The sequence below is a fragment of the Rhipicephalus microplus genome, chromosome 4 (genome assembly GCF_043290135.1).
Source record: "Rhipicephalus microplus isolate Deutch F79 chromosome 4, USDA_Rmic, whole genome shotgun sequence".
Lineage (NCBI taxonomy): Eukaryota > Metazoa > Arthropoda > Arachnida > Ixodida > Ixodidae > Rhipicephalus > Rhipicephalus microplus.
The window spans coordinates 42,131,505-42,149,811 of NC_134703.1; the positions used below are offsets into that span (position 1 = coordinate 42,131,505).

An 18,307-nucleotide genomic window follows, 5' to 3' on the forward strand; every position below is an offset into this window, starting at 1 on the left:
CACATTGGTACGCATGTTGTCGAACCCACTTATAACGATACTCAAGTGTCACAAAAAATTTTATTGTTACAACCAACGATTCCTATAAATGGGTTCCACAAAAAAATCTAAATAGAGGGATGGCAAGCTGCTGTAGAAAACTATAACATCGAATGGGATATGCCAGAGACATCATCAGTTATGGTAATGACAATGCTGTCCATTTTCAGACATGCTTAAAAGTTTGGACGCTTTCACAGAACCGCCACAAGCCACATTGAGCCAATGTACGACAACATGGCAAGTTGGGAATACTAAAGCTCTTCGAAGACTCTACGATTCATTCAAATTTGATGTCCAAAATGGCAAAAAATTGGCCTTGTATCGGCATGTAATCTGCAAATGTCTTCGAAAGACGATAATCTTGCGTGTGGAGAGAGTGAACAAAACATTTCTTTGATGTTCTGTACAAGAAAATTGGTGAATTGTATTCCGGAGGCGCTGCGTTAGAGTGCCTCGAGCGTGCAGCGGAAGGGAACGGGCGCGTCAAGTCACGTCACACGTGAGACATGAGCGCCATCTGGAAGTTTCTTTTGGAAAACAAAGCGCGTGGCCGTGCGCACTTGTCTCAGAGGTAATAAGGTGAAGAACGCGAGGCGACGGGTAGGTGCCACCACTATCTCGTCTTAGCAAAGCATTGGAAACACTCCCCATTCCGTGCAAGCGTTGCATGGTAAGCGCTACGGTCCTTAAAATTACTTATGTATGCGTTTTCTAGTTAGAGATGCATATGCAGAATATATGCGTGTTGTTATGGTGCCCCAGACATGCACAATAATTGCTTTTTAATTGAGAATTGCACAAGCATGAACGCTCAACCTTGGGAAACATTGGTGGTCGCTGCGGATGGAATCGGCCGTTTCAAGTACCGGATGCCGGTAAGAGTGGACCGACAAATGTACAGACAGACCAAAATTTTTGCGTCGAAGGTCCCCAAGAAAGACTATCGTCTTCAAAAGCTACAGCTGCTCCTACGCAGTGGGGAATTTCAAAAGTTAGCTTTGTTGCAGCGGTACACCACTGTGCAGTGAAGCATACCATAAATTGGAAGGGGCATGGGGGGCTTTGGTATATGTGGATGGCCATTTGGCAGCTTGAATTTTTCGTTTCCTTCTTCTTTTTTAAGGGTATTTGTGTCTATTACCTTTTAACACGGATACCCAGCACCAGAATTTATCGTTAAACTGGCACGGTCACTATTATCTGGCCGAACGGGAGCATTGCTGCGGGTGGGTTATTTCTCCATAAAAAACATGCATAAGTTGATACTGCAGCAGCTTCTCATTGTTCAACTAATATATTGTTAAAAGCGGTATTGTTATAAGTGGGTTTGACTTTATCTGGCTTAGCTGGCAGCTAGTTTTGCTTTGCAGAAATATTTGTCTGCAGTGTACTATTGCAGTATCTATGCATCTTGGCACAAGGTGTGGGCAATGAGAATTTATGTTGTTACAATCGTACATAATTGCGCATAGATATGCCGAGTGTTCATAATGTAACAATGCCACTATTGTTGTGGCACACGCTTTTACGCTAGCACGCCTTTAGCTTTTCAAGTTAGCTGCTGTGTTTGAGCTACTTACAAGCGCTGTAGTGGTGGCTATCAGAAAATGCTGTCTAGTTGTGAAGAATCGCCCAAAACATTTGCAGCCACATGCCCCTTCTCGAGGCAAGGCTCGCATGAAGAAGAGGAAAGGAGGCAAGCCGACTTGCTCTTAACTTCCGTATTGCGATCTGGTGAGTTTTCCAGCTAGGTACGAATGTTATCCTGTTTGTTTCATTGCCTTTCATCCCGCATCATCTGCACACCTGCGCTTTGATTTTTGTAATATGCCCCGGTTGTGGGAGTACTTGCCTGCGGAGGAAAACGCTACCTTAAATGTGAGGTTATTCTTGCTTTCTTATCCGCAAGTTCGCTTTTACTCCAACATTCTCCCGGTCTCTGTTACATGCAGGGCAGCCATAGATTAAAGTACCAGTCACTCTGATCAGTAACATTGTCGAGTCACTCCAGCAGTGAAGGAATATTTAAGCTGCATCTGTTCATTACGTGCTGTTGGCAGAAACTCCTAGTGTGCCTAGTTACAAAATTCGCTATCTAGTATATAAAGGATGGTAATTGTATGTTATGAACTTTGCTGCTACTTACTAGGTAGAGCCTTTATCAGGGACCTATCATTTTGAGTCAGAAACGTACAGTCCTGCGAAATTCAGGTCTTGTATAGAATACGCTAGCAGGTTGATATGTACAGCAAGATTTCAAATCTTGAAAACTGCCCGCTGTTTTGTTTGGGCACTAGCATTCGTATCGTTTATTCACACAACATACAAAAGCTATGTACAATAGGCTCTCATTGTATGGAACCTCAAGGGACCAGAACAATATGTTACGTTCAAAGAAACGCTAAACAGCAAAACGATTTTTTGCGTATTAGTAAAGTACAATTTCACAATCTCGAAAACACCACCCTTACTGTGACATGACGCTCACTAAGTGAGAAAATGTGCGAAAAGAAAATGCAGGTGGCGACGCCACCTTGAAGATCCTCGTACCAAACATAGCGATGTGGGAAATTTCGAAGCTATGTTCTGTGAGTGCCATAGTACTTAGCATACAACGTTTAAGAAAATTTCATCCAGCCAATGCCACAAAAACATCTAAAGTCAATTTTGAAATTTCTCCTTACGTGTGGAGATTCTGGCACGAAATTTAAAAATGAAACTTCTACTTTGATTTTCTCCGCTAATAAAGAACCTATAATAGTGAAACATATGGCATTGGCGTTCTCAGAGTGAACATTGTGAATTCAAACAAAGTCATTGGTCTTCTTTAGTGGATCTTTAATAGGAGTTCTGTTTATGGAGAAGTGAATAAGAGGGCAGAAAATAAGCACAAAACCAATGATATCAGAGGTAGGTGTTCCATTTAAGAAGCAGTGCTGTTTAACGGATTTCTATTTACGGAGAGTCTGTATGTCGAAAGTGAATAATAGACGGATGTTCTGCATTACGAGGCTGTAAGCTGCGAAACTATCGTACAACTGCCAACGCAGGTGATAGCTCTTTGCTGGCTTTGCGTGCCATTAATGTTAAGCAAAATGTTTTTATTCCTTCCGTATATCAGAGGATAAGAAAAATTGCAGGCAAATGCATGTGTCGCATACCAATCTGCAAGAACAAGTAGTGTGATGCATCTCCTCGAAAACTATTGACATGTATCCACTAGACGTGTAGGTATTATCGATGCATTAAAAAAATTGTTAAGATCATCAATTTTTGTAGCTTATGCGCAAATAAACCAGTGCCTCATCTTTTCGTGTTCACTAAAACCAGCTAGAAGGAAAATATTGTCGCGTAGTCGTGACATTGACGAAGGAAACAGTCGGCGTATCAACGAATAAACTTTAATGTTGACTCTCAGTAATTTGTTAAACAACAACTGCCTTTGATAGAATTGGTGTCGTGCTTGTTTTGCTGCAGCCCCGTTATCTTTCAGTAAACAGAACTCCTGCTAAATGGAGCATATTTTTCTGGTTCCTTCAGGTTCCATTTAATGAGAGTCTGCTACATTTGGCCGAACTTGTGTTCGGAAAACTGAGTCAGACTACAGCAACTCACACTGGCACTGATAGCGGTGAACAGAGTGTCTGCTGTCTATACTCTAATCTGTGGAAGGCGCATTGGCATTTATACATGTAGGAGCATCATTACTGGCGGCCGCGTTCGTTGGACAATAAACTCAATTCTTCGTGTCAGCATGTTCAAACCTAGCGAATGATCCTAAAATAGTGTGGAATGGTCTCACGCATTCTGACGGGGTTGGCGTAAAGCATTATCCACGTGCGCAATAGGCCGGCAACATAAAACACAAAAAAGCGGCAAAAGTGTCAATGTTACAACAGGTGGCATGAAATGAGCACTGTTGTGTAGTATGCATGAAAGAATGCATATTCATTCACGCATATGTGCCCAGGATTGTATGCTCTCACAACAGTTAAACTTTTTCTGTCCTCTGTCCCTCATGTAACACGCATAAAAATAAGTTTATAAAAACGCAGTACAGTCATACAGGGGAGACAGCTCTTCAAGTAAAAAAGTGCATAACCAGATACGTACTAGCACTAGCAGGACTTGTTAATTACCAAGCGACATTTAAAAACCGAAAGAAAACGAAAAAGCAGTGTACACTGCCATAAATGGCTGTTTTGTGGAATACTCGAGAGTGGTGTTCAGGGAAGCTGAGAGAGAATGAAAGAATATTTTCTTTACTTCACTGATAGCGGTGAACAGAGTGTCGGCTGTCTATATCTAATCTGTGGAAGGCGCATTTGTTAAGTAATTAAAAAAAGTTGCTGCTGCTGCCAGCAATTGGCCAGACTCTTTCAGCTCTTTTCTCCAACACATTGTGCACAAAATCAATTTTGCAGCAATAATGGCATGGTAAGGGTACTCTTATTCATGAGGTCATCCTTTTAATGGCTATTAAAACGTTTTCTGTATGTAGCTCAAATTTTATTCCAGTGTACTTTTTGTACGTGTTACAAAAGATTTCACCCCATTTAGGTAGCTGATACATGATCTGTTTTCTTTCTCATTCATTTTTTTGGCTTCTTTGAAGCATGGACGTGTGGGTGCCATTCAATACATACTACACTCAAGCTTTGTACTTGCAATTTAGGTAGCTATGTGGAAGTCATGGAGTTTCATCAGCACTACCCTCAGCGTTCGTAAGGCTTTGGCAGTAGCAATAATAAGTGCTACCACAATTCTATTTTCATTACTTTTGTATTGCTTATTGAAGGGACACTAAAGGCAAATATTAAGTCATCGTCGATGGCTGAAATAGCGATTCGGAAACCCCGTAGGGCTACTTTTGTGCCAAGAAAATGCATATTTTAAAACAACAGCATGTTATAGCGATTTTCATGTCGTTGAGGCATTTCGAGCCACCCACCTGAATATGGGCCTCTCTGACGTAGTACTTGCCTTGCCCAACGTTGCCCGCCTTCACTGTGCGGTCGCCGACATACGCCAAAGGTTGTAGGAATGCAGGGTTACTGGATGATGGTGTCGATAACGTGTGATGTTTTGTGCAACCATACTCATAGACTCGTTTGTGTTTGCATAGCGTTTTGGAGCAAAAATAATATTAGAAAGGCAACAAATTCATAATTACGTTGCTGCAACGCATTCACACAAGAAGTAGAATCTACGATGTTTCTGTAATAAAAATTTTGGACTTGCCTGGTTCAGAAGGGTTCCGCTAGATGACACCACCTACCCAGCCTAGCCAGACAAAAATGAGACATTTCGAAAGAGTCGTGCCATTTCTCGTGGTAATGTCGAGCAGTTCTTTTTTTTTATTTCAATCAAATATAAACGAAGATGCAGTGTTCCATTACGTGTTGTAATGCAAAGATGTTTTTTTAATTTCAACAGGTTTCATTACTAGTGGTTAAATGGAGTCTGATCCTTTGACTACATTGGGGTCATTTCAAAATGTCTCACTCGTGGCGTGTTTAGTATTGTACATTTTACCTAAATTGACATTTTACCTTAATAATGATGTTTTAGACATTCTCAAAATATTGACCTCTCTCACTGACGTAAATTGTTATTTGCCTTTAGAGTTCCTTTGCCATAGGTGGTGTCTGCGTCAGCTATATTAAGCGCTCAAGGCCACCATAATCGGTTTGTTTGCTGGGATGCTGTTTTGCAATTATCCCAGGTGAGATTATATTACAAAAATGTGTACAGGTAAATGTAGATCTTGCCAACTTCACTATGCTAAAATTATCAATAAAACTAGTAATCTTATTACTGTTTAGTGCTCAGACCTTTGTTGAATAACAAAACTTGTTTGTCCGAAATTCCACTCCCGAAATTTGCTGCTGCAAGGAAACAGTACGGAGACATCTGCTGGAAAATACCACAGATGGCACTGATCGAATGGTTTATGGCAGTTGCTTGCAGCTGGCTGACAGTTTGGAAGTTTGATAGAGTGGGGTGTTATCAAAAAGCACTGAGAAACCATAGATTGCCATGGTGCGTGCTGCTCACATTTTCATTATATCCATGCGCAGCTTTATATCAAATTATGTCAATAGTGTTATTGGTGCCAGCCTTTTGCCTTCTGCGAGTGTACATTAAAACGTCTGCCTAAACATGTGCAGCCTTGAAGCAACTTTATTTCACACAAAATGAATGTCTTGTAGTTTGTCTTGAGAGGTGAGAGAAGAACAAGGATGTCTGCCAACCAGTTTGGAAGGGTGTGTTACGCGCTGTCCCAAGGTAGTCATGCACCACCTCCAACTCAGTGGAGGATGAGACATGTCTTTGCAACAAGTATTTGAAATGTGTTTCATTTTTAAAGTGCTGCAACTCGAATGTCATTACTGTGATGTTTATCTCTCAAGGGCTCTCTTTGGATGTTATATGCTTACTGGTGGAAGTGGTGCTACTGTGGGGAATACTTGTATGCTGGATTTTCTGGGTTCAGGCATTTGTGTTCAAGGCCTCTGTTGGGATGGTGAATTATTCTTGGTTTAAGTGGTGGAGTAGTCATTTTTGTTCAAGTTCTCCTATATCTGTCTAAGAAATGTTTTTGTGGTTCCCTGTTTCACCTATAGTTGGACAACACTTTACATGCTCTCTTTGGTGGCTGTCTGGTGCTGCTACTTTTGTACAGAATGATCAACTGCAGTAGCAAAAAATTTTGCCTGCCAGACTATGTATACTACCTTCAAACACAGATCTGTTGCAACTGGTGTAGGAAGTACAGTAGGCATTCAAACTTTTTATTATTAGTTGGATAGGCATATCGAAAGATTTAACGATAGTCATAAAAATGAGTCTGTGTATATCTAGTTTTAGTGAAATAAAAAACACCTGTTCTCTATAATACCACGCAACGCTATTGGGGCACCAAAACATGGCACTGCCCAAAAAAACTAGTCCCAGTCACGCTGCACAGGCATGGCCGACGTGTGCAACCTCCCTAGGCTGCGAAATATTACCTCTCCTCTCATATTCAACTGACGTCGCATCAAGAGACTCCTTCTTCTATCCTAGCCTGAAGAGTGCACTGTGTGGGAAACATTTGTGGGACAGTGCACTAGTGAACTCTGAAGTTGAGTTTTTTGTGTACTCTCAATAGGTATTGTTCTAAATTCTGTTGCGATGGTTTGTGGCAGGCTCGCACATTGTCATTAGCAGTGCGTGACTTTAGGAGAAGAATATGGCGAGAAAGATAACGTTTTACTCTAATTTTGTTTTTTCTTTGTTTTTCATCATGCAGATAATACGGACATTATGAACGCCCCTCATATAACCATTGTAACATCCCTGTTGCAAGGCCTATAAAAAATCGTAGCTCGATACTATGCATATATGTAATACATTAATTCAAACTGTGAATAAGTGTTTCACCGCACCCTTGTACAGTTCCCCTAACAATATCCATATCATCACTTCAATCAGGAAAAATATGTTGATCGGACATTACTGTTCTTACTGATTATGTCAAAGAAGGCATCAGACCTTATTGTAATTATATGGCATAAAGGTAAAATGATGAAGGCATTTTCTTCAAGATACAGATAGTTAATAACAAATTTTTTCTAATCTTTAGTGCTATACAGCTCTGTTAGGTGGTTAATTAAGCACAGTAAACTTTGCATGAAGTGCACTGCAGATGTCCCATATTGGACATATTTATTTGGCACTCCACAAAAATATCTTGATTACCGTAAGATGTGATAAGTTTGGGTGGGTTGAACTAGATATATTGGATTTTGTCATTGTAATTTGTGTCTTGGTGTATTGACCTGAGCCTTCAAAGGTGGCAAAACAAAACAAAAGCCGCTATGCACCGAGGTTGAAATGCATTGTGATGGAAAACGAAGGGTATTCTTGCCATTTTGTAGCATAGCACCTGCATAAAACTGAAAGACAATATGATGGTCTCATGTTGTTTATGATTGTGGTGCCTGCAAAAAAAAAAAAAACCACTAATATGTGCTCATTTTTTTTTTATTTGCAGAGTGAACGCCTTCCATAACGTCCAAATGAAATCCTGGGTGGCTAGTAGTCAGCTGGCCGGATATATTGTCTGCAGAAGCTTCAGTGCGGCGACTGAGCCTCATAGCAACAATTTTGTTTTACTGTGGCATGGTGCCTTATTAATATATTAGTGAAATTTCGCCTGTTTGGTTTAAGACCAAGATTGTGGTCTGCAGTGTGTATAAATGAAAAATAAATGATTTATTCATCTTATTCAAACGGCCAACCGAGACATGTGAGGCTTTTTTTTTAAATAACCTCCCATGCCTTTTATCTTTTTCGCACTCTGGCAAGTGCAGTAAAGGATTTGTTTCTGCACTTCTGTTGGCATTCAGTTGCACTTGTAAATGCTTGCTTCTCCTGTAAGTGCAATTCTGTGTGCTGCTCTTTTTTATATTTTTTTTTGCTAGCCGTGCACAGTGACAGAACAGTGTGACTTCTTGCAGTTGTCGGCAAAAGGCATTTGGCCGCCGCATCGTAGATGTTTGGCCGCCGCATCTGGCCGCCGCATCAGCATATTCTTTAACTCTGGCTTGGTATAGCTGGTGCAGCCCAGCGTGCAGATGGAAAAAAAAATCGCCTTCATGATGCAGCTCGGAGGCACCAGGCTCGAGCCCCTCAGCCCAGCTGCGGCGGCTGCATTTCCAATGAAGGCGTAAATGTTGTAGGCCCGTGTGCTCAGATTTGGGTGCACGTTAAAAAACCCCAGGTGGTCAAAATTTCCAGAGCTCTCCACTACGGCGTTCGTCATTATCATATGGTGGTTTTGAGACCCCACATATCAAATGAATCAAGCCCCTCAGCCCCCCTTCCCTCTTACTGTCCGCCTATGACGAGCAATAAATAAGTTTTGTGGTACTAGGCATTCTCGCGCATTTTTTATGTTGTACGTCAATGTGCTGAGTTGAACAATAGAGGGAAGGTCATATTGAAAAAAAAATGACACCATATCCACGGGGTGAATGGTGGAGAGGGGGGTGAAGCTGGGTCCGCATGCCGCTGCTTCGCCGCTTCCATTTCCTGTTTTCGTACATCAGGATCTTGTCAGCGTTACAGTGCAGCCTCACGGCACGCTTCAGCCTTGTATGCTCGCACATCGGGGTTTTGTCTTTGAGAGCGAGCCGCTGCCGCCGCCTAGCGCGCACACCGCTCTGCAGCCTTGTTCATCCGCCGACCTACTGAATGCGCGCGCGCGTCAGAGCGGCTTCTAGTTTACTACACTGTGCCCCCTAGAGTACGGCGCTGCTGACGCACACGCGATCGCCAATGTCTTCGTGTAACGTCATTCCTATTTTTTCGCGCACACACATTGGGGTTCTGTCGTTGAGCGCGAACTGCCGCCGCCTTGCACGTATCATACTTTTTATCGGCAAACCATGAATCACCCGCTGGCCGCGTCCTCTGTCGGCTGTCTGTTTGACGCATGGATGGACGGACAAACGCAGATACGGACGAATGGACGAACACGAGAGGACTGACGCCTGGACGGACGCATGAACGAATGCAGGGATGGAGGGACAGATGCACGGATGGACGGAAGCAAAAATGAACTGATGAACGAAAGCGTGAACGGACTGATGGACGCTTTGCCCCGCTCATCATCATTCACTCCATGGATATGCTGGGATTTTTTTACTATACTGGCGGAGATGGACTTCTTGCCGGCTGTATATACTGTCCTCGGAACACAGTAGCACGCCTAAGTAATTATAGGCAGTGTCAGTGGCGATGCTTTCACCTCCTAGCTTGAGGTCTGCCGCCTCAGCCATGTTGCCCGCGAACGGTACAGCCTTGGTTTTCTTGGCGTTGAAGCGTAGTCTCAGCTCAGTCATCTCTGCTGCACAGATGTCCAGGAGAGCCTGCGGGTCCGCTTAGGTCTCCGCCACTAGGACCACATCATCCGCAGACGTCAAGCCAGGTAGCCGTCGATTTTCATCGATTCCGCTTGTGCTATACTTTACACGGAACCCCAGGCCGGACTCGAGCAATGCTTGTTCCATGCCCGACACGTATAGCAGATATAGAATCGGCGAAAGCGGACATCCCTGACGGAGACGCCTGTTGGCCGAATCTCTACATTGGCGAAGTGTGCAATGACGCTATTGCCGGTGTATAGGCGTCTGACTGTCACCAGCAGCTCTTTCGGCATTTTCAGTGTCTCCAGGCGTGTGAACAGGATGTCATGTGGAAGGTTGTCGTAAGCTTTCTCCACACCCATGAGGCAGCGTAGAAGCGTACGCCCTTCTTTTCTGGCCATCTCCGCACACTGTGTCAGGACGAAAAGGTTATCCTCAAATTGTTGACCTCTGTGAAAACCGTTCTGCCAGCCGCCCTTTAGATTCAGCCCAGCCACTGATCCAGTCCTTAGGCACATGGGTAAAGAGCCTGTACATGGTGCTGGTGACTGTGAGTGGTCGGTAATCTTGGAGGTTCCCGACTCTGCCCCGATGCCAGTCGTCTGGAATGGCCGCTCCCGCAATGTCTCTGAACAGGCCATATATATTATGTGTACAAGTACCGCCCTCTACGGCCGGTTCAAGAACTAATGAGAAGTGGCTACATATGATTACGATGGGACGCTTAGCCCACGCCTTGAAGGGACATTAAAGCCCAATATTAAGCCGACGTTAATTGTTGAAATGGCGGTCCTTAAACCTAGTAGTGTTACTTTCGTGCCAAGGAAGGGCCTATATCGAAATAAAACCACGCTTCAGTGCTCCGCATCGGGTTAGCGCATTTCAAATTACCCGCCTCAAGAAGCGGATCGACCGGACCGTCTCGCGTCGCTGGTGCCGTGCACTACGTTGCCCGGCTTTACTGCGCTAGTAACAGCTGGAGCCACAGCAGCAACAACGGCCATTGATCAATTTCCCGCCATTGGCTTCGAGATCGCAGACGCTTTTGTTTCGACTGCGCCCCGCTAGATAGCACCACCTGTCCCGTGTAACCACGCGAAAATTAAATTTTTGAACAACTCGCGCCATTTCACATAGTAACGTCCGGTGGTTGTTTTTTTTTTTTTGTTTTTTCATGAATCAAACAAACGAACAAGCAGATTTATTGCGTCTCTTGATGCACGGAAGGTTCTTTATTTATGGCAGTTAGATCGATTACTAGTGATTAATTGTAGGCGGTCCTTCTGATGTCATCGAGATCATTTTGAAAATAACTTCCTGCGGCGCTTGTGTTATGCATTTACCTTAATTTCGCTAAGTAGGGTACTGTTGTTAATATTGTCGTTTTAGATGTCATACATTGAGCTTTCACTCTGACATAAATTATTTGACTTCAGTGTCCCTTTAAGGAGCTTCGTTCCTACAAACAAAGAAAAAAACCTTGCCTGACATATATTAGCGCGTGAAGAATACGATTTATCCGACATCACTTAATGGTATCCTGTTATGTTGCTGTTGCTACAAGCAAAAAAAAAAAGAATGTGACTGTACTAGCAAGTTCCGAAGTAAAGCAAAAAAAGAACTATGTGCTAAACACTTGTAGGGAATTCGTTCTGTGCGCTTTGCGTGTATGGCCGACATCGTGTTATTTACTGCAGTGGCAACGATCGACATTAGAAAAGAGAAAATGGTTGGCTGAACTCCGACAGGATGTCTAGCAGGTGACGCACTTGGCTTTATTTCATATTGAGATTGTCGTTACAAGAGAAAACTGAGCCCCGTAACTCTCTCCATCTGGTGCGACACCTCAACAGAATCTCACAAGGGATGGGGGTAAGGAGGGATTGAAAGGATATGATATTGATTTATATGTGGGTTTTAACGTCCCAGAACCACCATAACGCGTGTACGATAAGTGGTACGGTTTACGTACGTATCTGCATATGCGCACTTCGATCCCGCTATCTCGGTGAGCCCTCTATCCCTCTAAGCCCGGTGTACTATAACTAGAGAGTAATAGTATACCGGGTGTACCGTGATACCGGAATTGAAGTGCGCATGCGCAGATACATACGTCACCTGTACAGCTTCTCGTACGCGCGCTATTTTTCAGATTTCACGTTACCGTGGTAGCGTAGGTGTACGTAGTGTACGTAAACATGGCGGCGCTCTTGGACGCCCGCTTCGAAATGATTTTGGCGTTGTTGTTGAAAGATTCACCTTGTCCGCCGCAAACGACTGTTCAAAGTGACTTCGCTTGCCTTCAGTTGGCTTCGATGACCGAGTATTACGGATAAGTTGGCGTAGTTTTTGAGATAGCTTCCCATTTTGAGCACGCCTAGGCTTAACTACAAGATCGATGTAAACAAATCGGCAACGTAGATGTTTTCGAGTTTGGTGCGTGGTTCATATTTATTTACTTTTATTATCACTAATATAAGCTTCTAACAATGCTTCGCGTGGTGGCATAGCCAAACATTCTCGTTTTCTTTTTATTTTCAGTTTAACTTACCAACCATCTAATGAGTGGCACACCCATTCCATCTGGGGCACGTAAACGCTATCCCACTAAACTATAAGACGCTGCCCACAACGAACGTTTGCTCCACGGTAACGCCATTCCCTTAACCAACGGTATCACGCTAACGCTAAACTATAACTGTCTACTGTCTAGTATTTGCGTGCTTACCGTATGCGCTAACCGGCACTCTTGAGAGATCCCAACAGAGGTTTTTAGCGTGTCCAGTGCACGCAAAGGGCTTTATCAAATACCGGGTTACAGGGCGATGATATCGTGCGTACCTTACGAAGCGTCTTGCGACCACAATTACAGACACGTTTCTTTGTCCCCCCCCCCCCCCCCCATATAGTGTCTGTCCTTCAGGAAAAAGATTCAAAACGAAAGATCATTCGGAACTTAGGTCGCTGCCGAGAATTTACACCAGCAGAGAAGCAGAATTCTCGAGTCGTCTGCGTCCGTCGCGATTGAGCAGTGTTGTTGGTGCTCGGCTGCAGACACCGATGGTCGCGAGTTCGATCTCGGCTGCGGCGTCACATTTCGATGTCGACGAAATGGCAGAGGCCCGTGTACTGTGCGATGTCAATGCGTGTAAAAAACACCAGATGGTTGAAATTCATTATTATTATTATTATTATTATTAAATATTGTTATTTTCTAGTCTTCTGCAGTAACAATTGTGTACTGGCCTGCTTCCTCTCAGCACCTGTCTGATTGCAATCCCTATCCAGCCTCTCGCGTTCATGGCTTCGGTATCCATTATAGATTAATAGGCGTAAGGTATGCGGTGTAAGAATGTATAACATGGAGAGAATTGAACACGCTCTGAAAAACGGAGGAGGCGTCAAAGCAGTGAAGAGGAAACTTGGGATAAGCAAAAAAAAAAAAATGGCAGCATATCCACGGAGTGAATGATGGAGAGTGGGGCGAAGCATTCGTCCGTCCATGCGTCCGTCTGTGTGACCGTCCATGCGTCTGCTCGTGCGCCCGTCCCTGCGTTCGTTCATGCATCCACCCCTGCGTCCGTTCATGCGTCCATCCATGCATCTGTCTGTGTGTCCGTTCGTCCATCTATTCAACACTCAAAGTCCCACCATCTCGCATCTTTTTATCATATATTCCCCTTATAGAAGCACCGCCATTCAGTGGACATTCCAAGGACTAAACGAGAGGTGGCACACGCACACTTTCTTACGGCTTGCGCTTCGGGTCTACTTCCCACCTTCAACCACCTTGAGTTCATGGTATATACTAGTTCACTGTATTCATGGCACTGCGGCCCAATGCTCGCTAAACGTTTCTAAAACCAAGGAGGTTACGCCCAGCGAGTATAACGTAGCAACCTTTTCCTGTCAGATAGTGCTCAATGTACATGCCAGTGGCTGCTAATGTGAAATGAGAGACAGGAGGATTCAGCTTTTAATTTCTTACGGCTTGCGCTTCGTATCTGCAATTCATTCATGGTATATACTAGGTCATTGTATTCATGGCCCTGCGGCTCAACGCTCGCTAAACCTTTCTAAAACTAAGGAGGTTACACCCAGCGAGTATAACGTAGCAACCCTTTCTTGTCTGATAGTGCTCAATGTACATGCCAATGGCTGCTAATGGGGATCGCAGCGTGCGCGTTGACTAAAAGCCGAATGCCCCTGTCTCTCATTCCCCATTAGCAGCCATTGGCATGTACATTGAGCACTATTTTTTATTGTTGAACAACGCACAGAAGAAATCTCTCACCGGCACCACCTTGGAGGTCAAATGTTATACCTATTTCGGGTATGTGCCACTGGTGGTTACGTACTACGATGGACGCCCAAGCCACGCCATAAGGAGCTTCGCCCCTAAAATCGAATGTATGCACTACGGAACATAGATGGCAAAATAACTACCAGTATGGACATTATAGTTAAAAAAGCGGAGGAGTTTTACAGAAATCTCTACAGTAGCCGGGACAATTACGACTTTAATACCATAAGAACTAGCAGTAACAAGATTACACCCCACCACTAATGATAGAAGAAGTCAGAAAAGCTTTGGAGATCATGCAAACAGGCAAAGGTGCTGGTGAGGATCAGGTAACATCAGATCTGCTGAAAGATGGAGGACAGATTGTGTTAGAAAAACTAGCCGCCCTGTTTACGAGGTGTCTCCTGACGGGAAGAGTACCATAGTCTTGGAAGAATGCTAACATCATCTTAATGCATAAGAAAGGAGATGACAAGGACTTGAAGAATTACAGGCCGACCAGCTTGCTCTCTGTAGTATAAAAACTATTTACAAAGGTAATTGCTAACAGAGTAAATAAAACGTTAGAATTCGATCAACCAAAGGAACAAGCAGGATTTCGAACAGGCTACTCAACAATTGACCACATTCATACTGTCAATCAGGTAATAGAGAAATGCTCAGAGTATAACCAATCACTATATATAGCCTTCATAGATTACGAGAAGGCGTTTTATTCAGTAGAAATGTCAGCCGTCATGCAGACACCGTGGAATCAGGACGTCGATGAAGTATATATAAACATCCTGGAAGAAATCTACAGGGGATTAACTGCTACCATAGTGCTTCATAAAGAAAGCAACAGAATACCAATCAAGAAAGGTGTAAGGCAGGGGGGAACAATCTCACCAATACTGTTTACCGCGTGCTTAAGGAGGTTTTCAGAAGCTTAGAATGGGAACAGTTAGGGATAAGAGTGAATGGAGAATACCCTATAACCTGCGCATTGCCGATGGCTGAGTAACTCAGGGTAACTCAGGCTGAGTAACTCATGACTACGTAGTTAAACAAGGAGAGCAAAAAGGTGGGTCTTAAAATTAATCTGCAGAAAACGAAAGTAATGTACAACAACCTCGGAAGAGAGCAGCGCTTCGAGATAGGTAATAGTGCACTTCAAGTTGTAAAAGACTATGTCTACTTAGGGCAGGTAATAACCGCGGAGCCTAACCACGAGATTGAAGTAACTAGAAGAATAAAAATGGGGTGAAGCACATTTGGCAAACACTCTCAAGTCATGACAGGTAGATTGCCACTATCCCTCAAGAGGAAGGTATATAACAGCTGCATCTTGCCGGTACTTAGCTATGGAGAAGAAACCTGGAGACTTACAAAGAGGGTTCCGCCTAAATTGGGGACGACGCAGCGAGCAATGGAAAGAAAAATGGTAGGTGTAACCTTGAGAGACAAGAAGAGAGCAGAGCGGATTAGGGAACAAACGGGGGTTAAGGATATCATAGTTGAAATCAAAAAGAAATGGACATGGGCCGGACATGTAGCGCGTAGACAGGATAACCGCTGGTCAATAAGGGTAACTAACTGGATTTCCAGAGAAGGCAAGCGGGTTAGGGGGAGACAGAAGGTTGGGTGGGCAGAGGGGATTAATAAGTTTGTGGGTATAAATTGGCAGCAGCAAGCACAGGAGTTGAATGGTGGAACATGGGAGAGGCCTTTGTCCTGCAGTAGATGTCGTCAGGCTGATGATGATGATGATGATCCATTATAACGCTAACGTATAGTGTGCAGACGCACTAAAGCCAAAATAATTTTCGAAGCTCATACCATTGTTTTTCATAGCAATTCATGGTTGATGAGGTCGCTCTATGTAGTCCAATTTCTAATTGAGGATGTCTTCCCTCAGCACTTTTGTTGTGCAGGTTGATGGCACATGACCACATGCCTGAAATGGATTAACAAGGAAGAAAAAAAGAGCTGAGTGAGTACGTGTATTTACAGCAAGCGGATGATGGTGGATATTTGTAAGGTCGGGTCTGTAACCGTGGGAATTTTTCACAGATACAGTTGTCACTTACGAGTGACTGGCGACAAACGAAAAAAAAATTCTTGCTTGTTTCATGCAGACAGACGCGCGAAAGCAACAAAGTTTTCACATTCGAACTCGCAAGGTTTCATGTGTTTTGAGAAGACGTGCTGCTGCTAATGTCGAAGACTGCTGGTTTTGCAGCCGCCCGAAACGGTACCGCTTTTTTTTTTTTTTTGACGGACGGCTTGTATTAAAGGTCAAGGTAAGCGTCATCACCTCTTGGCCTCTCTCGTATTCCTCCTCGCTTCTTTTCAAACACTCATACAGACTATAAGCTTTCTTGCTTATATACCTGTTGCAGTACAGGGTAACCACTTCCGTGCACAGAGAGGAGAAGCGAGCATTTTAGTTGAGCTCTCAAATATTCCTGTATTATAGTGAGGGACCGCATCCTTGCACTCCTCGTACCCGGATGTCCCGATACAGGATTGCACAATGTACAACTACGTCGCTGGATTCGTCAGACTGTGTGCGGACAGTACTGCCTTGGTAAGTGCTTTCTCACCTCCTTTTCATGCATGAGACTGATGCGCACACTAAAGGTGACGAAAATTGCCCAGACACGAGATTGGCGAAAAGGACGAACTCTCGCTCAGCTATGCCTGCGTACACAGGTTATAAATATAGGTGCCAGCTTTTCTGCGACTTACGCAGCTTACGGGAGAAAACACCTAGGAAGCTCGGCGTCATAAGGTCACAAATTCACACGTGTCTCACAGCATATGGAATGTGTCAGACGTGATTGCGCTAGCCTATAGCGCTTCTGCACAATGCATGGCTATAGCGAAAGCCACATGGGTCGGCAAACTCGCTCATAAGCCAACTTACATTCACTCGGACACGGATGGAGCCGTGAGTATAGTGAATCTGGGTGAGTGATATTTTGATGAGTGTGAGTCCGGTGGTGGAAAACTTTAGTGTGTCGTCAGTGCGAGTGAGCCCTATAGGCGGAACGTAGGTTTGTTGAGTGAGTCTTAATGCTCCGCGTTTGTCTAATTGCCTCGCAATGGACCTTTTTATTCACATATCAGCATTTTTTGTCATTTTTATGTCGGCTCACGCTTGTACTCACATCTATTCACACACACATCAATGCACTATTCTTCATGCGCCACCGCAATGTTTATCATTATTTATAAGGGTATAGCGCACCACAACAAGGACACGAAAAGAGAGACGCACACACAGCGCTAAGTGTGTGTAGCGCTGCGTGTGTGTGCGTCTCTCTTTTTGTGTCCTTGTCGTGTTGCACTATACCCTTATAAATGATGAATCCCAACCAACTAGCCCGGCAACGTGTCTTAGCAAGTTTATCAGAGGCGTAAGATAGGCGAGCAGTGGGCCATGACCTCCACCCCCACGAACTCTTTCTAGGAACGTTCTTAATGGTCACGTCTGTTACCTTGTAAGGTTGTTGTAATTAGCAAGGACGACGATACAGCATGATGGCCAGAACAAGAAGTGGCATCGGTTTATTCAGTCACTGATTATATAGGCGCACGATAGCGCGCCGCGAGCATCTGCACATGTCCGATGCGCAGTCGTGATGCAATAGCCTTGCCGAATACATCCTTTCCGTTAACAACAAAACTACATATCCACCGAAACAGTGGTAAGTACATGGCATTTCAAAAAATGATATACACTTGGTTAAGGTCCTTGTCATAATGAAGACGCTGTGGTGGCTTCACGGTTCGAGTCGACCTTCTCATAGCTGGCGTCGGTGGTGAAGTTGACTGACGCACCACAGGTGGCGAAGGGTTGCCCGACGTCGGAACTTCGCGACGTCGGCCATTGGCTGGCGAGGTTGAAGTTGCCACTGTCGGATGGCCACCAAAGTTGTTGTCCGCTGAGCTGGTATCAATATTGTCGTGGCTTTCCTCGATGAACCGTTCGCCAGTTTGAAGTAGGTGACGACGGTTGCGCCTTAACATCTTCTGGTCCTCCGTTTTGACAAGGTAGGATCTT

The 18,307-nt window shown here is 44.1% G+C and overlaps 1 protein-coding gene and 1 long non-coding RNA gene across 2 annotated transcripts in view; both read left to right on the forward strand.

Annotated features, from left to right (window-relative positions):
- The window catches only part of LOC142814244 (uncharacterized), a 52,982-nt gene that overhangs the window by 8,382 nt on the left and 26,293 nt on the right, over positions 1 to 18,307 (forward strand). The gene's annotated exons all lie outside the window — the stretch shown is intronic.
- LOC142814243 (uncharacterized) lies at positions 14 to 8,313 on the forward strand. Its single transcript, XR_012894880.1, has 2 exons — positions 14 to 1,776; positions 8,081 to 8,313. It is a non-coding gene; the product is annotated as an uncharacterized LOC142814243 (long non-coding RNA).